Source organism: Orcinus orca, chromosome 6 (genome assembly GCF_937001465.1).
Source record: "Orcinus orca chromosome 6, mOrcOrc1.1, whole genome shotgun sequence".
NCBI lineage: Eukaryota > Metazoa > Chordata > Mammalia > Artiodactyla > Delphinidae > Orcinus > Orcinus orca.
The window spans coordinates 107279316-107303412 of record NC_064564.1 but is presented as its reverse complement, the minus strand read 5'-3'; the positions used below and the strand labels follow the sequence as shown (position 1 = coordinate 107303412).

The window sequence follows — 24097 nt, the reverse complement described above, 5'->3', positions numbered from 1 at the left end:
TGATCATCAGAATCATATGACCGGGCATCCAGTCATTCTCAGACTCAGATACTTGCCTTGATCTAACAATCCCCTCCGTCACAGCTTAGTAGAGACCACACCTCCACCTCTATCCAGCCTTTCCTAACATTCCTGACTTTCCACCTTCTTCTCTGATCTTTTCCAATGAGGCAGACCTCAATAATCCTCAAACCTTCCTTCTCTCTTTCCAGCCACTCCAATATGCAAATATCCATCCCCATTTCTTGACCTCCATATCCTCTCCACTGCACCCCTTAGCCCTTTAATCACATCTCAGTACTTTCCCTACAATTCGACTTCACCCCATACCCTCACCCATTTAAACACTATTACTCTCTAACTAGTCCTTTCAAATATCCTGACTCCTATTCCTCTCCAATGGCAATTCTCCAACCTGTGCTCGTCAGCCTCTGCCTCCCGTCCTTCATCCTATCCTGATTGCCAAGTTCTCCCACAAATTCTGTTCCAATTCCCTAACACTGTATTAGTTTCCTCCATTTCTCTATAGTTGTTTCCAGTACCCTGACTCAACACTTCTATATCTATCTTGATTTCCCAAACTGCTCATCACAGCAAATATTCTAACATCCTAATCCATTCCAATACTCTGACTTCTAATTAACCCCTCTTCAAACAAAATAATCAAACTTCCACCCATTCCTCTTCATCTCAACCCAACTGCCTATCTACTTGCCTTTCCCTTCCAACACCCTGACATCTGTGTCCTTCTGCATCCTATTAACATCCTGAACTCTCCTCTCACATCTCTCTCCATTCTACTCAGGTACCCAAAAAACCAAGCTCCCCATCCCTTTCCAGCATTTTATTTATTCAGCTATCCAATTTTATTTGGCAACTTTTATGCACCAAGAACTGTGTTAGGCTCTAAGAATACAGGGCTGAGAAGGCAGGGTTTCTACACTCAAAACGCACAACAGGATTAGGTCTCTGCACCAAATAGCATCCTTTACAACACCTTACAATTAGAATTAAATGATTATTTGTGAAACGACTTGTTTCTCCTTCTAGAGTTTATGCTACAAGACAGTAGGGACTCTGTTTATTGTTTGGTGCACAATAAATATTTGTTGAATGAGTGAAGAAAGGACTGTGCTAAGCACTCTAAAGACATTACCAAATTTAAGTTCTCGCAGATGGTGTGTAAGGTCAAAATTATTAAAACCTCATTGATAAGCGACAGGGTATCATTAAGAATTAAGAGCTTGGATTCTGGAACTAAGCAACCTGAGTTCAAATGTTAATTTTCCACTTTCTGTGTTACATAAGGCAAATTATTTAACCTCTGTGATCCACAGTTTCATCACTTTTGAAATGGGGATGAAAACCTCACACAAGTTATTTTAAATTCTAAATCAGTTAACGCAAAGGACTAAAGGACTCAGAACTGAATCTGGCACACAGCGTACACTCGAAAGTAATTAGCGATTATTTTTTACAAACAAGAAAACATTTGCTCGGGAAGGTTAAGGACCACGCCCAAATCTCAGAGCCGGTAACACAGGTGGCCGAATCAAGACGTGAAGCCACGTTTTGACTTCAAAATGCACCTGTCCCTTAACGGTTATACAACAAAGTATTTGCTCTTCCCCTCCTTCAAATATTTCTTCCCAATATCCTAACTCTCATTATTCTCCATGTACTGTAGTCCGCCCGATCCCAGGACGCCCGTCAGGATACCCAAACCATCCTGTACCCGTCACTCCCCGCATACACCTGGCACACCTCCTCCCTCCTCCGCTCGGTGGCGGGACCCCATCTTCCTCCACGCCGCACCCCACCCCTGACCTCCTCATTTCCGATCCAAACCTCCCTCCATCCTCCTCCTCCCCACGCCCGTTCCGGGCCCTCCCCTCCTTCCCATCCAATCCCAATTCCCCGGCACACGCCCCCGCCCCGAATCCATCCCACGCTCGGTTCAGGCCTTCCCGCTTTCGCCCCTCACCCCACCGCTCCGTCTGGATGCCGGAGAACGGCCTCCACCAGGGCCACTCACCACGGAGGAGCCGGGCCGAGCGAGCTCGCGGGCCGACGCCGGGCGGAGAGGCGCTGGTCGCTCCCTTCAGGCTCTCAGCGGTGCGGCGGCCATTTTGTTGTGTTGTGCCGGTTGCCGAGGGGCAGTGCGTGCGGCGTGGGCGGGGCCTGCTGCGGTCGAGCCCCTCCCCGGAGCATGGGGGCGGGGCCGGGCTTCCCGCCGCCTAGGACGCCAGGGCCGCGGGCGCGCAAAGGCGCGCGGGAGTCGGCGGGAGGGGAGGTTCCCTGTAGCAGCTGGCTAGAGGCCTAGCGCTTTTCCCTGAAGCGGAGCGGCCGACTCAAGACCAGGCTTCGACTCGCTCCGTGGGGGCTGGGCCTGAGGACGACCTAAGGGACCGATGTGGCGCTGTCGCCAAGCTCCTGAACTTCCAATGCCGGCCGTCTGGGCTTGAACTAGTGTGCCTTGCCCCACGCTCCTTCTCGAGGCCCATTTCTGAGGCGAGTTCTCTGCTTCAGGGGCCAGACGTGGATAAACCGCTCAGGGAACGCAGCTTGGGCTGCAGCTGCACCCGAGGTTAAGGGAGTGAGAGCAGCCTGGGAGTCCTGGCAGAGACTAGTGCTCTGGTTGTGAGAGGGAAGCCAAAGCCAGAAGCGGTTGAAGAAACTTCGGTTGGCGCTTGCCTGGAAGGGCTGCATTTCACCACGTATATTCAACAGATAGTTTAAGAGAATTTAGAACATACTGTGCTGGATGCCAGGGAAATACAGTGAATTCTTTTAGAAAACGTTGTCGCCGAGGACACCATTCCTCCACTCCAGCCTCCCATTTCCAAGTTGGTACCCTGGACAGTGTCACCATCAGAGGTTGCACCATCTCCAGAAATCGCCAATGCAGGCACCACCTCTTCCTTACCGTAGTTCTCCAATCTTAACAGCGTGCTTGCTCGGAAGACCCCCGTCCTAGCACAATTCACTTCATTGTGACTTCCAATCCCTTGTTCTTACCGTTTTCTCACAGTTCATGGCCCATCTGTGTAAAACTATTTTAGGAATTTCCTTTGTCTGTGCCTCAGTTTCCTCATCTGTGAAATGGGATAATCCTACCTACTTCCCACAGTTATCCTGGTAGTTATAAATGTTAATGTATGTGAAAGAACTTAGAACAGTCCTAAGTTCTCTCACATGCCCTATAATATGTTCTCAATATGTTTTAGTTATTTTAGCATTAGGCAAAGGTTTCCCAGAAGAAGTGACGCCTCATCCTAAGTCCTGGAAGAAGCAAATAACTTAGTTCAAGGAGTATGGGAGTGGGGAAGAATTTGCTTGGCAAAGGGAACAACTTCTGCAAACCCCAGGAGGAGGGGGAAAAAAGAGCTTGGCAATGAGCTGGAGGTTAAGCAGATCAGGATACAGCCAAAAATCTGGAGTGTAGAAGCTAAAGCAGGAAGAGGGACCTTATGAACCATATTAGGCACTTGTAATTTTTCCTGAAGGCAGAGATGGATTCAGGAATAGGAAGTTCAGGTGGCTACCAACAGGGGGCGCCATTCACACTCACATTTATGTGAATGATGCTCCCCTCTCCCCCACTATTTATGCAACACGGAAGGAGGCCCTTGGAGTTGTAGAAAAGTCAAAATTCATTAAAAGCTCCACGTTTTAAATTGAAAGGAAGATGTATCCTTTTTTAAAAAAATCTAAGTTCAGATGATATTTATTAGTTTGGAATGTGTACATTGCTGAATTTCAGTTCTATTATTTTTTGTCTTTTTGTTTTGACACTCGTTTCTTTTTCTCTTTTCCAACAGAGAATTGGACTTATGGTGTCACCTCACTGCTATGTCCCTCAAAGTCTGTAATGATATTTAGGTGGAATCCATTATCGAATCATGGTATGCTGGTGTAGTTCATTATCAATCTGATAAGTAGCTGGTAAAAATATACACAAAATCCAGAGGATGGTGCAAAACACTTATTTATCCCTTGGGTAGTCTCTCACTCCCTATCCAGTTAACCTTGGGTGGGTACTTGCCAGTTCCTTATTGGCCAGTTCTCCTCCTTCAACCAGACCCTCTGCTGGTGTCTAGCATGATGAAGGCCTTGGATAGACCTCAGGCCTTAGAGCAGTCAGAGATGAAACCTTTCTCTAGCTAATTTGTATATTAACTGCCTCTCTTAGCATGCTAAAAGAACCTCTCTCCCCAAAGCAGGAGTGAGAATAGGAAATGAGTGAGGGCAACTCTTTGATTCCACACTAATTTGTATTTATCTGATAATATGAAGTTGTTACTCTTCTGAGTTGCATTTACAATACAAATACTAACCATAGCAGAGTGACTCAGCTATCCCTCAGTTCTTTTCTCCAAATGATAGAAAGCTATTCTGTTTGTTGTCACTTGCCTCATGTTTCACAATCCAGTTTAATAACTTTGCAGATTTGCTTCAGAGGAGAATCAGACTAAGGTTGTCAGGCAGCTTCCTGACAGGAGATATGTCTTATATTTCATATAGCACCCAGTAGAAATCCTTCAACCTGCAGTTTCATAATCATATCGTTTAATATTAATGGAATTTCCTCTTATTTAATTTACCAGAATAACTTGGAAAATAACAAGATTGTACAAAGCTAGAATTTAGCAATCAGAGACAGGGCCAGTAAGACCTTGAGTAATTCATGAACTAAAAAGCTAAGATCACATGAATCCCCAGGAATAATAACCAGTGTCACAAACCAAAGGACTGATAATCCATATAAAACTTTCCCAGATTCTTTTCAACAGATTTATGGACTGTAAGAACTAGAGAGAATCTCTGGTTCTGTTATATCACCTAGCTAAACTCCTTCAATTTACAGTTTGCATTATTTTTCAGTCCTAAAAGATAAAGTTATTTTCTTCCATAGAAATGGTCAGGCTCTAGTGTTTAGTCATTGGTTGAGGGCTTCTTGGAAAGAGCGTGGCCTCAGCTTGAAAGCTAAGGTAGGGCTTGAAGGCATTAACAGCTGGAGGCTGTCAGCTAATATCCCCCTTGCAACTGATGGCAAGTTCTTTAATCAAGGGAAATTGGAGCAGCCCATCTCCATGGTTGTCACACTGCTTTGACCACCAAAGACACCATACTGTTGCTGAAGTGCACGGAGGTATGTGCCGAGGGTGTAAGTGCCTGATGGCCAGGGCAATTTTGTTGTACTGAGGGAGGAGTCTCCTAAACCAGGAAGTCCTGGCCCTTGTCATTGTTTTTTTTTTCCTTTTCCAGTTTTATGAGATATAATTGACTCTTGTCATTGTCAATGCTAATCACCACTGTAACCAATCAATACCATGCTACTGAAGTCTTGTCTCCCAATACCTCATGGAGATTTGAGCATTTTTAAGCCAGGCTGTTGTTAGGGTTTCCTGGGACTCAAGCATGAGTCTATTGAAGCTGAGTCCAAGGAAAGTCAGAATGGCAGACAATGAACTATTATTGGAATCATCTTCCCAGCTCCATGTAGCTCAATTCAGGAGCCTGAATTCCTCTTAACTCTCTCTTATAATGATTTCTGAAGACCTCCCTAGTAATTAGGCCTTTGGTGGCTTTCACTTAGGGTGACACTTATGTTCCATCTGGTACCTTGAAAGGGTAAACAGAGAGACCAGACTGAATCTTAGGAGATGATCCCTTAGTATTCCTCTATAATCCTTTCCACTTGTAGAATATTGGAAATAATGCCTCTTCTTTCATTTGTGATTTTAGCAATTTGAGTCTTCTCTCTTTTCATAAAGAGCTTAACTAAAGCTTTGTTAATTTTGTTGATCTTTTCAAAGAACCAACTTTTGGTTAGGTTGATTTTCTCTGTTGTTTTTCTACTCTTTATTTCATTAATTTCCATTCTAATCCTTATTATTTATTTCCTTCGGCTTGCTTTGTACTTTGTTCTCACTGTCTTAAAGTGGAGATTAGGTTATTGATTTGAGAGCTTTCTTCTTTTTTAATACAGGCATTTATAGCAAAAGATTTTCTGTTAAGTGCTGCTCTTGCTGTATCCCATATGTTTTGGTATGTTGTGTTTTCATTGTCATTCATCTAAAAGTATTTTCTGATTTCCCTGTGATTTCTTCTTTGACCCATTGGATATTTAGGAATGTGTGGTTTAATTTCCACAGATCTGGAAATTCCCCAAATTTCTTTTTGTCATTAATGTTTAATTTTGCTCCATTGTGATCAGAGAAATATGTGATTTCAATCCTTTTAAACTAACTGAGGCTTGTTTTATAGCCTAGCATATGATCTATCCTAGAGAATGTTTCATGTGCACTTGAGAAAAATGTGTATTCTGCTCTTGTTGGGTAGAATGTTCTACAGATGTGTACTAGGTCTAGTTGATTTATGGTGTTGTTCTAGTCTTCTATTTCCTTGTTGATCTCCCACATAGTTGTTCTATCCATAATTGAAACTATTATTGTTGAATTTTCTTTTTCTCCCTTCAACTGTCTGTTTTTGCTTCACATATTTTGGGGCTCTGGTGGTAGGTATATGTATGTTTATAATTGTTATATCTTCCTGATGGGTTGACCCGTCTATTATTGTAAAAATCCCTCTTTATCTCTAGTAACATTTTTAATTTCAAAGTCTGTTTTGTCTAACATAGTATAGCCACTCCAGTTTTCTTGTAGTTGCTGTTTGCATGATACATCTTTTCCCATCCTTTTACTTTCAACCTGTTTTTATCTTTGAGCCAAAAGTGTATATCCTGTAGGTAGCATGTGGGACAATTCCATTAGTCCCAACAAAATGATGAAATCTAGCTTTGCAGTTATGAGACTCCTGCTTAACAAACACTATCAAAATCTAGTGCTTTTATGGTAGATCATTTTTTACAGTTGCTGTTGTGAATGAATGTTTGACATCTCAGACTTTCAACAATTTCTGCTTGCATTTTGCCTTAGAGAACAATTTTCTTAATTCTTTGCATAGCATGTACTACCTGTCTATTCTTTTCACAGAATGAAGAATACTAGTATGTCATAAATAGACGGTAACATCCTCAGGGTCAGAGAAACAAGGTCAAAATGTCCTTGATTTCCCTTCTAGACTCCTTAGCATGGCATTCAAGGCCATATATAATCTGGCCCTCAACCTCCCTTTCAACAGCATCTTCCTTGGTCCACCTGATGATGCATTCATTTATTCATTCATTTAGCAAAAATTTGTTAACTGTCTAAGTGCCTTTTAGGTGATAAGTTCTGTGTGTATCCCCATTGTATATGTTAGACCCAGTACCCATCCTCATGGAACTGTAGTCAAGAGGGGAAAACAGACAAGTGAAGAGGCAATTAAACAACCCATCATCCCAACCACCAGCAATCCTGACTATGCCTAGAGACTTGTAGTTCAGGATGGGTTTGTGCATACAATTGAATGCAGACTTGAGGAAACTATGACAACAATAGTTTTATAGTTTCCTTGCCCATGTCTGGTCATTGATGGGTCTTTTTTTTTTTTTTTTTTTTTTGCCGTACGCAGGCCTCTCACTGCTGTGGCCTCTCCCGTTGTGGAGCACAGGCTCCGGATGTGCAGGCTCAGCAGCCATGGCTCACGGGCCCAGCTGCTCCGCGGCATGTGGGATCCTCCCAGACCGGGGCACGAACCCGTGTCCCCTGCATTGGCAGGCGGACTCTCAACCACTGTGCCACCAGGGAAGCCCTGATGGGTCATTTTTAATCCCAGAGTTCCTGGGAATACTTTAGCATTTGGGAGTATGCCTTGGGATTTCAGATCTGCTCCAAAGTGGATCAGTATAGGCCTCATGGGCACAATTCAAACCAGACTCATTCCAGGAAACCTCAGAACCATTTCCATATCTGAGACGTTCTACAGAGAGTCCAGGATGATAGTCCCCTCTCATGCTCCTTAAATTTAGAATGGCTTCCTAGAAGCAGAGCCTGAGACTGGGAGACTCTCTCATGGAAGTGGTTTATTGTAAGATTTTTCTTAAGAGAATTTTATAAGCAGTGAGGGAAGCAGGACAGGGCAGGAGAGAAGGTAAGCAAAGATGTGGTTTCAACCAAGGTCTAGCCTCAACCTGATCCCATGAGGGGCTCTGTAGCATGAATGGTACCACAAGGTTGTCCCACCTTGAGGCAAGGGAGCTAGTCTGTTGTACCCCCAGAATCAGTCAGTTATTGACTGTGGACCAATCCCAAGGAGAGGATATAACTTCCCAGGCATTTCTGGGCAAGCTGTCTCCTGGGGCTGAGGTGAGTTACCTGGAGAAGGGAGCAATTAGGAAACTTTAGCAGCCAACACTCACAGCATCTGTAGGATGGGCATAGCGGGCCCAGAAAAGAGGATCTGGTCTGGGCATCAGCCGCATCTACTACACCCAGAAAATGTTCAAGACCAGAGCAGCCTCCAAATATTTTGTGTCTGTGTCCAGCTTTGAACCATTTTCCTGGAGACTCCCATTTGGGTGTCTTTTCTGCTTTAGTCATCAAAATCAAGTTTCTCTGCTTTGAATCCCAAAATTATCTTTGGATGTTAAAAGGTTATCATTTAAATTTTTAGGTTTCCTTCTCAGTGATCCCACTATCTGACATTAATAATTAAACTGAAGACTTATTTAACCAAATTATTCAAGCTGAGTTCACAAAAAAAGAAGGGCAGTTTCAAGAAATGTTGTATCAATAGTTTAATCCTAACCCAGCCATGGACATTTTAAGCATAATGTGTATTTTTTTCTACTTGGGAAGAAGTTGGGGACAGGAGCAAATCTAAGTGAAGGATCCCATTTTCATTTGCAATGTATTTTGGTTGTAGTTTTATAGAAAGCAGAATTCAATCAATGCCACATGAAATTAACTTTCTAGTTCTGAAAACTCCAAGTGAATTTCCTCTTTTCTCTCTTGTCTAATGCCATTTCCGTTTTTTAATACGAGTACTTTGTGATCTATCATGACTTATATTCAAATACTCTGTATTTTCCCAGGCTGTTATCCCTGCCATGGGGAAGAGTAATTTACTGACTGGAATTTTGATTAAGAATTCAAAAAACAGGGCTTCCCTGGTGGCGCAGTGGTTGAGAGTCCGCCTGCCGATGCAGGGAACACGGGTTCGTGCCCCGGTCTGGGAAGATCCCACATGCCGCGGGGCGGCTGGGCCCGTGAGCCATGGCCGCTGAGCCTGCGCGTCCGGAGCCTGTGCTCCGCAACGGGAGAGGCCACAACAGTGAGAGGCCCAAGTACGGCAAAAAAAAAAAAAAAAAAAAAAAGAATTCAAAAAACAAAATTCAAAAGACTGCAGCATGATCCCTATTTGCACTTCTTATAGAGGACTCTATTAAACATTGCCCTGGCTGCAACTGATCAAAATCATTTCGAGCTGTCTCTTTGAAATTTCATCTTAGAATGCTTTTCAGGACACTATCCTGGCTTTATCATAGATAATAAATTTTTGAGAAATAAGACATGTATTGCTAAATGTAAGAAAAATTGCTAATTTGGACTAAGTGAAAAACATTAAAAATTATGTTGTATTAGAGAATCATTCTATAATTTCACTGTTTCAACAGATATGTTGTCTCAGCACCTGAAGTATTCTATGTTGGAGCCTCTGAAAATGTAGTAATCCAAGTTCATGGATACACAGAATCACTTCTGAAGTATTCTATGTTGGAGCCTCTGAAAATGTAGTAATCCAAGTTCATGGATACACAGAATCACTTCTGAAGTATTCTATGTTGGAGCCTCTGAAAATGTAGTAATCCAAGTTCATGGATACACAGAATCACTTCCAGTGACCATTGCTATTAAAAGTTATCCTGCCAAAAGTTTTACATATTCTTCTGATCAGATTAATTTATCTCCAGAAAACAAATTCCAAAGGTTTTCAAACTTAACTGTACGTATTCATCTTACAGTTTCTTTTGTATGCCAATGTGTCTTTGTAAAACATATCTGTAGATGATACATTGATCCTTTTTACATACATGGATAAAATGTGATACATCACACTATTAAGTGAGTTCACTAGTTGGTGAGAGATAAGTGGCATGTTTATACATGTAAGTAAGTGGGAAATGTTTAGTAGAGAATCTGTTTCTGATTTGGGGACAATGTCAGGAAATGTAAATTTTTGAATAAAGCAGATAAAGGTTTTTAAGGTGAAAAGACTTGGTGACATGAGTTGAAAACTACATTAACCAACACATGCACCTGTTTCAGAATTAACATGATGAATACTAGAAAGAGACAATTTAGATACTTAAATTTTATTTATTAGGAGGAACAGAAATATTAATATATAGAGACAGACTCTGTTGATTTAAAAAATTCAGAGAAGTGAATGGAGAACATTTTGAACATTTGTTTTCCTAGACTATATTCAACATTCTAATCCCATGGTTTTCTAGAAAAATTAATTTTTTCCCTAAAGTGTGTATCTATCATAGGCTTTTGATACTTTCTGTTTGGACTTGAATCAAACAAATTTTCTTTCAAACAAATCTGTGAAAAATGTCAAGGAAAATTAGAGATGTGTCCACAAACTCTATTACTATAAAATATACTGACCATATGCAGTAAATTTGAAGAGGGCTACACACTAATTATATAATGACCAATAGACATGAAAAACATTAGCAGAAGAAACGTTTTAACTTTTAGTGTAAGTCCAAATATAAATAAATATAAGAGATATTTTATACTACCATGTGATAAGTCATTTAGTCCATTCTCCACCTGACATCTGAATCACCCCCATTCTCCCACCCCTCTATTGCTGATAAGCTTTTGAGCTTTTTATCTTTCTTAATGACTTTTGGTTATTTTGTTTACTAAAACTTGAATTTTTCAATGATTGTCATTTTTAATAGACATATACTCTAGATCAACTTTTTAAAAGTAATTGTTTCAACCTAAATTTGATAAGAAACTAAAATACAGAGGTGTTCCTGGAAAAAACATATTTACTATTTTATTTTACAAAATTTCTTTTTTCTTTTTTTTTTTCTTTTTGGCTGTGTTGGGTCTTTGTTGCTGCGCACGGGCTTTCTCTAGCTGCGGCGAGCAGGGGCTACTCTTCATTGTGGTGCGTGGGCTTCTCATTGCGGTGGCTTCTCTTTTGCAGAGCATGGGCTCAGTAGTTGTGGCTCGTGGGCTCTAGAGCACAGGCTCAGTAGTTGTGGTGCACAGGCTCAGTTGCTCCATGGCATGTGGGATCTTCCCGGACCAGGCCTCAAACCCGTGTCCCCAGCATTGGCAGGCGGATTCCTAACCACTGCGCCACCAGGGAAGCCCCAAAATTTTTATATTTGTTGCATGTAAACAATTATTCAAATCATTTTCATAGATACCTAAAAGACAAGTGCTTTCATTATATTAATGTATTTATATTAAGATATAATTAGTTAATAATATATAATCAATATAATCATATATCATAATTAATATAATAAAATTATATTATTTGAATATCTTAATTATACAATATTCATCCATTAATTTTTTGAAACAGATACAACCAAAAGATTTATCTGGAGGACCAAATGCAGTTTCACATGTATATTTAGAAGTGGTATCTGCTCATTTTTCAAAAGCAACAAAAATTCCACTACACTATGACAGTGGATTTCTCTTCATTCAGACAGACAAATCTATTTACAATTCAGTCAGGTATAATACAGAGGGAATTGTCATTTATGGGGGAAACGTGGGATGGCCTGATTAATGGTATTGGGACAAGTGGTTTATTTTGGGAGGAAAATGAACTTAATTCCTAACTTTACACCATACACAAAAGTAAAGAGCTGACAAACTAAAGGTTAAATTGTAAATTATAAACACAAAGAATCAGAAAAATACAAGTATAATTTGGAGATAGAAAGACCTTTCGTAGAATGATGCCAAGGCTCCTTTCAAAATAGTTTTTAAAAAAACCCTTGAAGTGATGTATTATCGAACTTAACAAAGAGGCTGAATTTTAACTTTAAAAAATCTAACTTTTAATTCTCAATATCATCTCCTTTTATAAAAAATATTTCAATTTCATATTAACATTGAAAATTGTGAACTAAATTGCAAAGTTCACCTACCTACATCTGCCTCCTTATGTTTCCAGTTGGAAATGGTTTCAGTCTTCTTTCAGGAAATTCCATCTTACAAGTTATCTCAAGAGTGGGAAGGAAGGTTGAGCTAACGGGGGTGTACTGAATGCAGCTGCACTTTGCGAATCATCACTGAAGATGATGGTGATGGTGGTGATGCTAATTAGGTAAGCATCATCTAATAAGATAAGATGGAATCACCGCCATAATTTTAGCAACAGGTCAAGGTCCCCACCAGTACACATTAACCTGGCCTCAGACAGAACTGTTTCTTGGGCACCTGATCAGAAGATGACTGTGTGTCGAAGGAGAGCTGTGGTGCCTGTGAGGCTTCCACCCTTCTATGCACTCCAGTACTTAATTATACCCTGAGACATGCAGATTTTTGCCTGCATCTTCCTTCTATTAGAGAATGCTTCACTGGGTTCTGTTGACATAACTTACTGCTTATGTTCTTCCTCCTCAACTCCATAATAAATTCAGATACCAGTCTTTTTTATCTATCAGTGGTTTAAAAATACAAAAGGCTGTGTAAAAATACTTCTTAATTAGTTGAATTATATTTTAAATGCATAAAGAGAAAGATTTAAAAGAATCCCATTCAAGAAATATTTTGTGAAAAGAATATTTTTTTCTACTTTAACATCAAGTTCACGTTCCAACATCCTAGCTCATCTTTCCCTTTAAACTTGGATTTAATGTTTTGGGCTTTCTTAACTTTACGTTTAATTTCACGGCCCTCATGTTATAGGGTTATTAATAATATTGTCAGATCATTTAGAGTTCAACAGAGTTTCTAATAATGACAATTTTTTCCTCACAGTAAAAGTTAGAGTTTATTCATTGGATGAAAACCTAAAGCCATTGCAAAGAGAAGTTGCCTTAACTTTTATAGTGAGTATGCAACTAATTTAAATCAAAATTTAACCATGGCATTTTCATTATATGAATAAAGAGTTTTCATTATTATAACACTAGTCAAATGTGGCATTAAATTATTCATTACTAAATAGCCGCAAGTATTTACTTAGCATCTATTGTGGGTACAAACTGGTAATTTTATACTTCTGTTATTCTGACTGACATTTTTTGTGTGTAAATTTAATGTTAGTTGAAATACATTTCAATGGCCTCATTAAAGAACATCTTTTGGTGGGTCCAGCTCTAAAGTGGGTCATATTGGTTCATATCCTCTTGCTCTTTGTGAAGCGTGGCCAGATGTGGTGAGGGTTGTAGAAGTATAATTGTGGTACCAGTTAGAAGTGCATGGCATGCATTATATCATCATGACAACCTTATAGGGTCAATATAATTATTATCTCCTTTTTATAGATGAAAATACAGAGGGTTAGAGAAACTAAGTAACCACTGAGATCATACTGACAATTATTAGCTGAATCAGGATTCAAACCCAGGTGTGTCTTTCTCCAGAGCTTCCTCACTTAGCATCTCTTGATTTGTTCGAGGGATTATGGTGTGTGTCCTTCATAAGCATTTGAGTTCAGAAAGGCAAACAAGCACACATAATACAGTAAACCAAGTACGGGATGATGTAGGACCAATAGCAGACCAGCTTGAAGGGAAGGCAGCACTGGAGATGATTATTAAGTTACTCTGGAGGAAATCATGAAAGGATGAGGGCAGGTCCTGAACTTGGTCTTTATTTATCTATCTATCTATTTATTTATTTCGTTATTTATTTATTTATTTTTGACTGTGTTGGGTCTTTGTTGCTGCTCACAGACTTTCTATCGTTGTGGCGAATGGGGGCTACATGCGGCGTGCGGGCTTCTCATTTCGGTGGCTTCTCTTGCTGCGGAGCATGGGCTCTAGGTGCATGGGCTTCAGTAGCTGTGGCATGGGGGCTCAGTAGTTGTGGTTTGTGGGCTCTAGAGTGCAGCCTCAGTAGTTGTGGCGCATGGGCTTAGCTGCTCTGCAGCATGTGGGATCTTCCCGGACTAGAGCTCGAACCTGTGTCCCCTACATTGGCTGGCAGATTCTTAACCACTGCACCACCAGGGAAGTCCCTTGAACTTGGTCTTAAAGGAAACCATGGACATGGTTTGATAGAGAGAAGGGGGATCATGTCTTGGGTGACATGCAGAAGGAGCAGAGGTCTGGAGCCAGGAAGAAGCAAGGTGGGGAGATGACCATGACAGTGACTTGGCTGCAGCAGCTGGCCTGGAAACACTTCCGGGAGAATAAGTACCACCTTTGGTGGATTATTTTACATTGGGAGAGTTCTTGGGGGGACGGCATGTTCAGGTGAACCTGCATTGCGGTGAATGGCTCCACGGACCCCATTGTTCCCTTGTTAGAGTTCGCCATGGACAGTAAACATTGAACATATCAGAGGCCATTGCTGTGGCATGTCCCAAGGTGTTCAGGTTTGATCTTGAAGATATAGAGAGCCAAGGACGTCTTTCGGGCATGGCATGACGTCATGTAAACAGTGTTTGAAGAAGATTATCCTGGAGGTCCTGTTCAGGAAGAAGCCAGGAGGAGAAGAGCCTGTTGGGAGTTTATTTAACATATGCTAAATATTTACCATACTACTTATGTCTGTTGAAAATGTGCCTTTGTGCCTTAGAAATTAGTCTTTGTTAACAAGCCTGACCAGTTGACAGTCATTGCCTCAAATCTACATCAACATCATATATGCTTAGTTTCAACAAAGTTTCTTAGGGCTTAGTGAATATTTCTGTAAGAACTATCAACTACATATTATGCTTAGGTGTGACTTCTGTACTTATAGATTATTTTAAAAAATGAAACTTGCTTTTCTTTTCACTCAAAGGATCCAGAAGGGTCAGAAGTTGCTGTGATAGGAAAAAAATTTTTCTCAGAATTATCAGTTTTCCTGACTTCAAGATTCCATCTAATCCTAAGTATTTTAAATGATTTGTTGGTACAGTTGTTTATCTTAAAAGCAGTGGAGGTAACTGGGATTATTGAACAGTCTGATGGAGTCATCAACATCTGACTGAAAGGTGCTGATGTAAAGAAAGTTTGGTTCTAGCTAATCTTCTTATGCCCAGTGAGTGTCCTTCCTGCCTAAAGGAAGGTGGCACCTGCTGGGGCTCTTCTGCATTGAGATGGGGGAACTGATATAATTCTGCCAGCTGTGAGCACCATGCTAGTCTGTTTATTCAATTTAGATAATACACATAACATAATATTTATGATTTTAATTATTCACAAGTGTACAACTCAGTGGCATTCACATTCACAATATATTCACTGTGTTGTGTAACCATCACCACCATTTACACCCAAAACTTGCTCATCATCCACAACAAAAACCCTGTACCCATAGGCAATGTCTCTCACTCCTGGTCTGTTTCTTGATCAGGGATCCTGTCTCCACTTGGCTGTCCCCTGGCCTCAGCCTTGTAGCTAGATCCTACCTGTTTGCAAATGCCTTGATTTGACCTCCTGCCTGACCTTCTGAGGAATCCATCCCAGGATTGCTCTAACTCTTGTAACATTGTTTTGTTGGACTCCTGATACTGGCTGCCTCTCTGGTCTTGTCCCTTTTTGAAAGTACCCTATAGATACCGGCTGCCAAAGTGAATGCTTCCTAAGCATCTAGAGATTGGGACATTGTCTGTCCCACCCTTGGGAACTGACCTACGTTTAGGTGCTAACCCCTGACAATCTGTACGTCCGCTGAAAGTAACTAGGCTGTTCTATCCTTCTGATAACCATCTCCTTCCAAACACTTCTAACTCCTCATCCTTCTCCAGATTTTAATCCCTTTACCCCTTCCCATTATCCTAGTCCTCAGTCCTTCAGTACCATCAGGAACTTCTCTAACCAGCTTTGTGGGCATGCAGCCTATGCAGTGGCACAGTGCCTGGCACTCTGAAGGGCCCCCTACTTAGTTCAGTGCTCTGTTGTTGCTGTCTTAAAATTATTAATAATTTTATATTTGAACGTATATTTTGTAAGCAAAATCTGACCGGACAATGGAGCATGCATGTGAATTAGAGGAGATGTGTGTGATTCATGTGCCCACCATCCCTTGCCGCCCCCTTCCCATAGAGCATTCACAACACTCCATGACCACAGGATTCCAGTGGATCCACAATGCGCAGAAGTTTAATGAGACTCAAAGTAAGTACAAAGTGAGTGTGTCATGTCTATGACTGAGCAAGCACGGGTCCTGACAGCCCCTAGAGGCCATATTTTCCACTGGAACCAGAACTCGTTTTGAATGCAGAAAGATGACAATGGCATTCAAAGAAACACAAATGACCGAGGAACCTCATCATATTGTTTCTTGCTCCTGTTGCTACCCTGTACTAGCCAACCACTTACACTGAATATGATGATATAGAAGGAAAGGGAAAGATAGGGTAACCCATAGTTCTTTTTCCTTTCGGGCTTTTCCTATTTATCAGTAAGCAAAGGTAGAGAGTGTTATTAGAATACACACATATCAAGAAGTAAAATAAAGACAGTTGAGTTATCTTTGTGTAGCATTTCCACCATTCTGGTAAGAACGAAATATTAGATGTATGCGTGAGCTATGAAATACAAATTATGTAATTTTGGTGATTCTACATATGAATTAAATGCTCTTATATTTGCATTTAAAACTCGCATTGCACAATACAAAGATGAGTGGCAAAATTCATGCCATTATTTAAAATTTTAATTTTTCTTTGCTTAGAATGATACTAAATAGCAAATTAAAAAATACCATGGCAAGTTGAGTGAGAGACCCAGAAGAAAGGAAAAAGCTTTATATTTTAATACCTTTAATAGCACTTTTTTCTTGCTTTATGAATAAGTAGTTCTACATTTTCATCTTGCACTGGGACCCTCAAATTTTATAGACGGCCCTGGCTACTTCTTTCTGTGTGATTCTGAGCAGCGCTTCCTTCCTTCCTTCCTTCCTTCCTTCCTCCCTCCCTCACTTCCTTATTTCCTTCCTTCCTTCCATCCTTTTAACGCTTTCTGATCATCAGTTTGTCTGTAAAATGGAGATAATGCCAAATCATGCCAACCATTATCAAGTGGCCTCTGCTGATGGGCAATCATTTTATTCATTTCGTATCTAACTTCCATGGAGAGATCCAGAAAGCATTCTGGAGGGGTCTGTGGATAAATGGGGGAAAAGAAAATCATATAAAGTTGGGGGGCAGACTAAGCCTTTGGCAGTTATTTGGGGGGGAAATCCATTGAACAGTTTTTTGTTTGTTTGTTTGTTTTTTGCGGTACGCGGGCCTCTCACTGTTGTGGCCTCTCCCGTCGCGGAGCACAGGCTCCGGACACACAGGCTCAGCAGCCATGGCTCACGGGCCCAGCCGCTCCGCGGCATGTGGGATCTTCCCGGACCGGGGCACGAACCCGTGTCCCCTGCATCGGCAGGCGGACTCTCAACCACTGCGCCACCAGGGAAGCCCCATTGAACAGTTTTTTGGTGTTTGCCTTTTTTTCTATTAATGGAGACTTTTGCATGTTTGCAGGTAAAAAGAAAGGAGTTGGTAAAGCAGGAGAGATAAGATGCTAGAAAGAATGATCATATGAACTCCTTATATGTTTATATGATTTTCAGTGCTCAGAGTATATCACATTTAAGCATTCCCATGAAGAATCCAAGGCAGGTGTTGCTATCTCCAGGAATTGAAGAAGCCTAGTTCTCAGAAGAGACATAAGATGGGAAGCAGGGGTTTACCTTGGAAAGGTGTTACGGGTTAGCACTGGCCATCAGCACCAATTATTCCAGCCTTCTTGGGATGCTATTAAGTTACTACCAGCAGGTGGCGCTTCAAGCAGGCCTCTGAGCCCGCTGTTGTTTAAGAACTTAAAGTGCACTTGCAAATTAAAGTTTGTTTTTATTGAAGTATAGTTGATTTACAATATTGTGTTACTTTCAGGTATACAGCATAGTGATTCAGTATTTTTGCAGATTATACTCCATTATAGGTTATTACAAGATAAAGGATATAATTCCTTGTGTTATACAGTATATCCTTGCTGCTTATTTATTTTATATGTAGTAGTTTAGGCCCCATATGGAAAGGAACTGAGGCTTCCTGCTCAGAGCCATGTGAGCAAGCCACCATAGAGGTAAATCCTCCAGCCCCAGTCAAGCCTTTAGGTGACTGCAGCCTCAGCTAACAACTTGATTGCAACCTCATGAGATAAACTAAGTGAAAATTACCCAGCTAAGCCATTCCTGAATTCTTGCCATTTCAATAAAACTGTGAAGATAATTGTTTATTTTAAGCCCTTAGGTTTTGGGGTAATTGATTACATAGCAATCGTTAACTTGTACAGTAGAATAGCTGTTTTTCTAAAAATGCAGCTCTCATGAAAGCTCCTGCATTCACTGCCACCACTAATGGGCAATTGCCCATTAGGAATGGCTTAGCTGGGTAATTTTGGCTTGGGTTCGGGTTCTCTCAAGAGTTTGCAATCAAGTGGTTAGTCACCGAAAGGTGTGACTGGGGCTAGGGGATTTACCTCTACAGTGGCCCACTCACATGGCTCTGAGAAGGAGGCCTCAGTTCCTCTCCACATGGGCTTCTCCATAGGCTACTTGTGTGTCCCTACAGCATGGTGGCTGGCCTCCCCCAGAGCAGGAAATCCAAGAGAGAGCAAGGTAGGAAGGGCAATGCCTTGTATGACCTACCCTCTAAGGTCACACACCTCTGCATTTGTTGTATTCTATTGGTCAAATGGGCCAACACTGATACAGTGTGGGAGGGAACCATACAAGGCCATGAATATCAGGACATTGGGGGCCATTTTGGAGTCTGGCTACCACATCCAGCCATTGGATGAGTGGCTGAGTATGGATGCGTTACAGGTATTAGAATTAAATAAGAGAGCTTATGCTGAACAACAAGTAAGATTGTCTGAAAAAGTGTGGGACAGTGAAGCCAAAGAGGGGATTAATGGGAGAGTGGGCACCTTCTTGTATTTTGTCTCTTTTTGTTTCCTCTGAAGAAACGTGCCTAACTGCATTCCATCACAAACACTTGATTTTCTCTTTGGGCCTTATTATTTTCCACTTCCTCCATATTCTCTCCTCAGAAATCCTCCCCTATTCCATTACTGAGTTAGGAACCTGCAGTGGCCTTTTAGGACGTGCTATTCCAACCCACTACTCTGGTGACTTCAAAGAATAGTTTGAGCAACAACTTTCTTCTTTATCTTTCTTCAGTTATCATTTGGAACTTAAACAAAATCATCCACCCTTGGATCTGAACCACTGTGCTCCCTATGACATGACTTATCCAGTTTTTCTTGGCTCTTCCCTCCTCTAGCCCTTTTCAGGTAATCTCCTCAATCTGCCATCTGCCTGGTTGCCTCTCCAGTCAGTCTCAACCCTACACCCTTGGAGGTAGGGAGACCCAGATATAAGTCAGAGTAGTGCTTCACTTATGTCACACCTATTCCCAACTTGTACCTTTGAACCTTCACCTAGAATGTACAGTGGTATCTAAATAAGAATCAAAATGTGTGGACCAGGCTATAAATTCTTAAAGAGTTTACAAAACAGAGAATCAATCACAGACGAAAGAACTGGAGACTGTCAAAGAGAAAGGAAGACTTCAGCAGGGCTTGGTATCTCTCCCTTCTTTTTCCTACTGATCCCAACACAATCAAATCCCCATCTCTGCAAGTTACTAGATGTGTTTCCTGAGGCAAATCACTATATTTCTCTGAACCCCAGTTTACTCATTGGTCACCTGAGGTCATAACAACTTTCAGAGTGGTTGTGAAGATTAGGGACAGTTTATATAAGTTAATCATTGCAATACCTATGACATGGAGCTAATAATTGGTAGCTATTGTGTTATTATTTGGATGAGCTCTTTAAAGGTTCAGAACATGTTCTTCATGTCTGAATCACATATAGCACCTGGCAAAATGCCATGGAGTTTGTAGGTCTTGTTGAGATGGTGAATTAACATTTATGGCCTTTCTTCTTAATCACTATACTTATTCCTGGAAGTAAGAAAAATGTGTCAAGCAATATCTTTGTTACAGAGAGAGGAGGATCTTTTTGAGTGTAGACCTTTTATAGCTTATGAGATGAAAGTAGGAGGGTACACATAATCTGCTAATGGCAATCAATGCCATAAACAAGAGGAAAAATAATTGAGTGCCTTCTAAAAAGGATTCCGGTCCATGGGAGCCTTTTTGTGCTCTTTCGCTCACTAAGTTAGAATGTTAGACTCTCAGGAGGTAGCAATTAGCCTCTTAACAGGTCAGTCATCTAATCTCTGACCCTTAATTGACAGCAAACAAACAAACCAGAAAGGAAATAGGGGCAAAATTCGCTGGGCTCAATGATAAAGAGATTCTTTCATCCTGAGAGTCATGAGACTGTTAGTGTTGTGTTCCACCTGGCTGCTGCCAGGAGGGTAGAGCTACATTAAATATAGATTGGTATGATCCTATGCACATATACATGTATATATATATATTTTTTTGCGGTACGCGGGCCTCTCACTGTTGTGGCCTCTCCCGTTGCGGAGCACAGGCTCCGGACACGCAGGCTCAGTGGCCATGGCTCACGGGCCCAGCCACTCTGCGGCATGTGGGATCTTCCCGGACCGGGACACGAACCCGTGTCCCCTGCATCGGCAGGTGGACTCTCAACCACTGCGCCACCAGGGAAGCCCCATATATGTGTATTTTTAAAGTAGAAGATCATGACTATGTCTTAAACCAGTAGTAAATAATAGCGACAATTTTCAGGTTCATGCTACGTGCCAAGAGCTTTATATATATGTCATTTCATCTGCCCATCAGCGCCATGAGGTATTATTGTCTTGATTTTATAGATGACAAAACTGATGCTCAAGTTTTGAGTTTTAAGTTGCCCCAAATCACATAGTTTTTTATACAGACACAAGATTTGAATTCAAGCCTGCCTCACCGCAGACCATACTTTCTTTTCAATGAAATATTTCAAACTTTTAGGAAGCTACAGCGACTAACCTCTCAAACACCGATATAACTACCACTAAACTTTACTGAATTATTTGTAAGATATTGCTATACTGGCTTCAGATGTTCCTTTAAAACAAAAGGTAATAGATACAGTGAAAGCATATACCTCTTTCCTATCCCAAATTTCTCCTTCCCTTTGCAGACATAACTACTATTCTGATTTAGTATTTACCTTTCACAATCATATGTTTACGTCATTATTACTGGTATAAGTGTCTATAGATAATGACATTGCTGTGTATGTTTTTGGTTTTTTTTTTGGCTGCGTTGGGTCTTTGTTGCTGCATGCGAGCTTTCTCTAGTTGTGGTGAGCCGGGGCTACTCTTTGTTGCGGTGCACAGGCTTCTCATTGCGGTGGCTTCTCTTGTTGCGGGCTCTAGGTGCGAGGGCTTCAGTAGTTGCAGCACGCAGGCTTAGTTGCTCCGTGGCATGTGGGATCTTCCCTGACCAGGGATCGAACCCATGTTCCCTGCGTTGGCAAGCAGATTCTTAACCACTGCTCCACCAGGGAAGTCCTGCTGTGTATGCTTTTAAACTTGTGTAAATACAAATGTTATTATGTTTTTTTGTTGGTTTTACCAACCAATACTGCAAGTTGGTTTTGCCAGCCAACATTGCATTCCATGGTATGAATATACAGTAATGTATTTATCATTTTTCTGTTGTTTTAGGTTGCTGCCAAATTTTTGCTATTACAGATAACACTACAAAGAGCATTCCTATACTAGTGTCTTAGGGAGTTGTGTGAAAGTTTTCTGGGGTATATACCTAGAGTGTCTATTTTCCCATTACCCTCTAACCAGGTTTCCTGCAGTCTGTGGTGAATTCCTGATTTGATGTTGGGATAACAGGGTCTTGGATGTGGGATACAGGTATAAGATTGTAAGAAAAATGGGTCATTTAGAGGGCGTGATGTTGATAGCCCAAGTCACTTGAGAGAGGAATTTTAACACACAGCTAAAGCAGTGGATCTTAGACCCAAGGAGAAAAGAGGCTGGTTTCTCCTTTGGCCTAATCAACAGAAAACTAATTTCGAGCTGGACTTGGGGATGTTGGAAGAGGGAAATAAGGAATGGACCAAGTGAAACAGGGACACTTGGAAGAGGTTGTTTGGTGCTTTCAGTTAATGGTTTTTAAACCATGTGTCCAGGGACTCCAGGGTCCCTACGGAGCCTCCTCAAGGCCACCTGGGGGTACATGCTGGCAGAGAGCGGGACCACCCACTCTGTTCACCTGGAGCGTCTCTATTCTAACTAGTTTACACATTGGACTTCCCTGTAAGACTTTCAGTAAACTTTTTGTAGCTAAATGTCTTTTTAAATTCATTTAAATATTTAGGAAGAGAAGTAACTAATGAGAGGCATTTACTTATAAGGTTCCATAGCTGGATGTAGTTTATATCCCAAGATTCCCTTTCTCACTGGTGTTATGGGTGAGCACTTAAGTAAATTCTGAGTGAGTTGCATTCTGCAGTGCCAGTAGCAGTAACCCATATATAACCCATGTTTCCAAAGACACACAGAATTGAAGGTATAAATAGGTTAAGAATAATAGTAATAGTATTGGGCTGACTGTTACCCTGCTAGGAGCACTTTCATGTCATGGTGACTTCAGAGAATAATAAGTAATTCAGCTAATTGGCTGCAGTGAAGAAGAGAAGCATTTGAGGCTGGAGAATCAAGCAGGACTCAGATCAGGAGGGGCCTTGTGAACTAAGTGAAGTCATGTAGGCTTGATCCTGAGGGTTGAATTGAGGTACCATTAGCAGGCAAGTCGGATGACCACCAAAGTTGCTGCCAGACCTGGATTCTCCTCTTTTAGAGATGGAGTATCTGTATAAAAACCAGATGCCTCCAAAGGTCAACATTTTAAAATGTAAAGAAGAATCCATCTTTGAGCCATGTTTAGAAGGCAGATTAAAAAAGTTTAGTTAAAGACAATTGAGAATCTGTAAGTTGTTGAACTTCAGTTCTATTGAGAACCTTTGAGATCCATCATTTTTTAAATGTTTTCCATCAGAGAAACATGCCGATGGTTAGTGATTGATATCACTTATCAGTATTGACTCCATAATACAAGCAAATAAGTGTCCTTCACTTCAGATATCATCTATGATCATTTGAGTGTTCTCGCTTTCTCCTAAGTATCTTTTCCCGAAAATGATGGCAAAAGTACTTTGTTTGTTTTAACTTGACCCATCTTTCGTAACCCAGTTTAATTATTTTACAAATTTCCTTCTGAAACAACTAGGTCAGACAATAGTGGCAGATTTTTGCCATTTCAATAACATATGTAGAGACACTGTTAGTGAAATTTGTATATCAAATTTTCCTTTGTGTGCCTTTTTTCCCAATAAACTCAGTACGAAAGTGTTGGTAAAATAGAACCTTATTAATTCAGAAGGATTGCCAATGTGACCGTAAAACATCTGAATTATAGTAAAATGTTTAGAGAAATCTGTTTTACTATTTTAAAATAGAGTACTTATTATATACTAGGCTAGAAATGAGTGCTAGTAAAAGGAAGGTAGTAAATAAAAACTTTCTAGTAAGCATAAAGTATCATAAAAATCTTAAAGATAAAATTTTTATTTCATTCTAAATTAATTACTAGACTCATTTGTCATAGGAAGCTTTGTTTTTCTTGTGCTCTTATATTAAAATAATTTAAAACCTCACTGAAAAGTAAGTTTAGTTTTTAGAAAATAAAGATATTCTGTGCCTGAATGAATGCAAATTTTGAATTTGTGCTTTATGAATTAATAGATATTGCAGGATATCCATTCCCCACTAAAAACTAAAGAATTTGATTGGTCATTTATTCCCTAGAGAATGATGCAGCATCCTCAACATGATGTTTTCATTGCCAGTCACAATCTTTTCTCTACCTAACATTCAGCTTCTTCTCTAGACTGGGACAGACCAAGGAATTATTCCATAGACTTCCTTTGCAGATCTGTCTTCTCCTTCCACCATTTCCAGTGCCAATGACACTACTGTTCAGGTCTTCTCTAGAAAGACACCTCAT

At 40.8% G+C, this 24097-nt stretch overlaps 2 protein-coding genes across 8 annotated transcripts in view; one reads left to right on the top strand and one right to left on the bottom strand.

Annotated features, from left to right (window-relative positions):
- CNTRL (centriolin) overlaps nt 1–2143 on the bottom strand; it is an 84633-nt gene extending 82490 nt beyond the window's left edge. For all 6 annotated transcript variants that reach the window (XM_049710760.1, XM_049710758.1, XM_049710759.1 and 3 more), the window contains exon 1: nt 2036–2143. The gene's annotated coding sequence lies outside the window, so the exon portion shown is untranslated. The remainder of the gene's footprint in view (nt 1–2035) is intronic.
- A 10102-nt stretch (nt 2144–12245) lies between these two features.
- The window catches only part of C5 (complement C5), a 90173-nt gene continuing 78321 nt past the window's right edge, over nt 12246–24097 (top strand). Inside the window, exons 1-2 of one of the 2 annotated variants that reach the window (XM_049711036.1) lie at nt 12246–12261; nt 12918–12988. The gene's annotated coding sequence lies outside the window, so the exon portion shown is untranslated. Of the gene's footprint in view, nt 12262–12917; nt 12989–14945; nt 14983–24097 lie in introns of those variants that run through there. The other variant, XM_049711037.1, reaches the window with a different exon arrangement.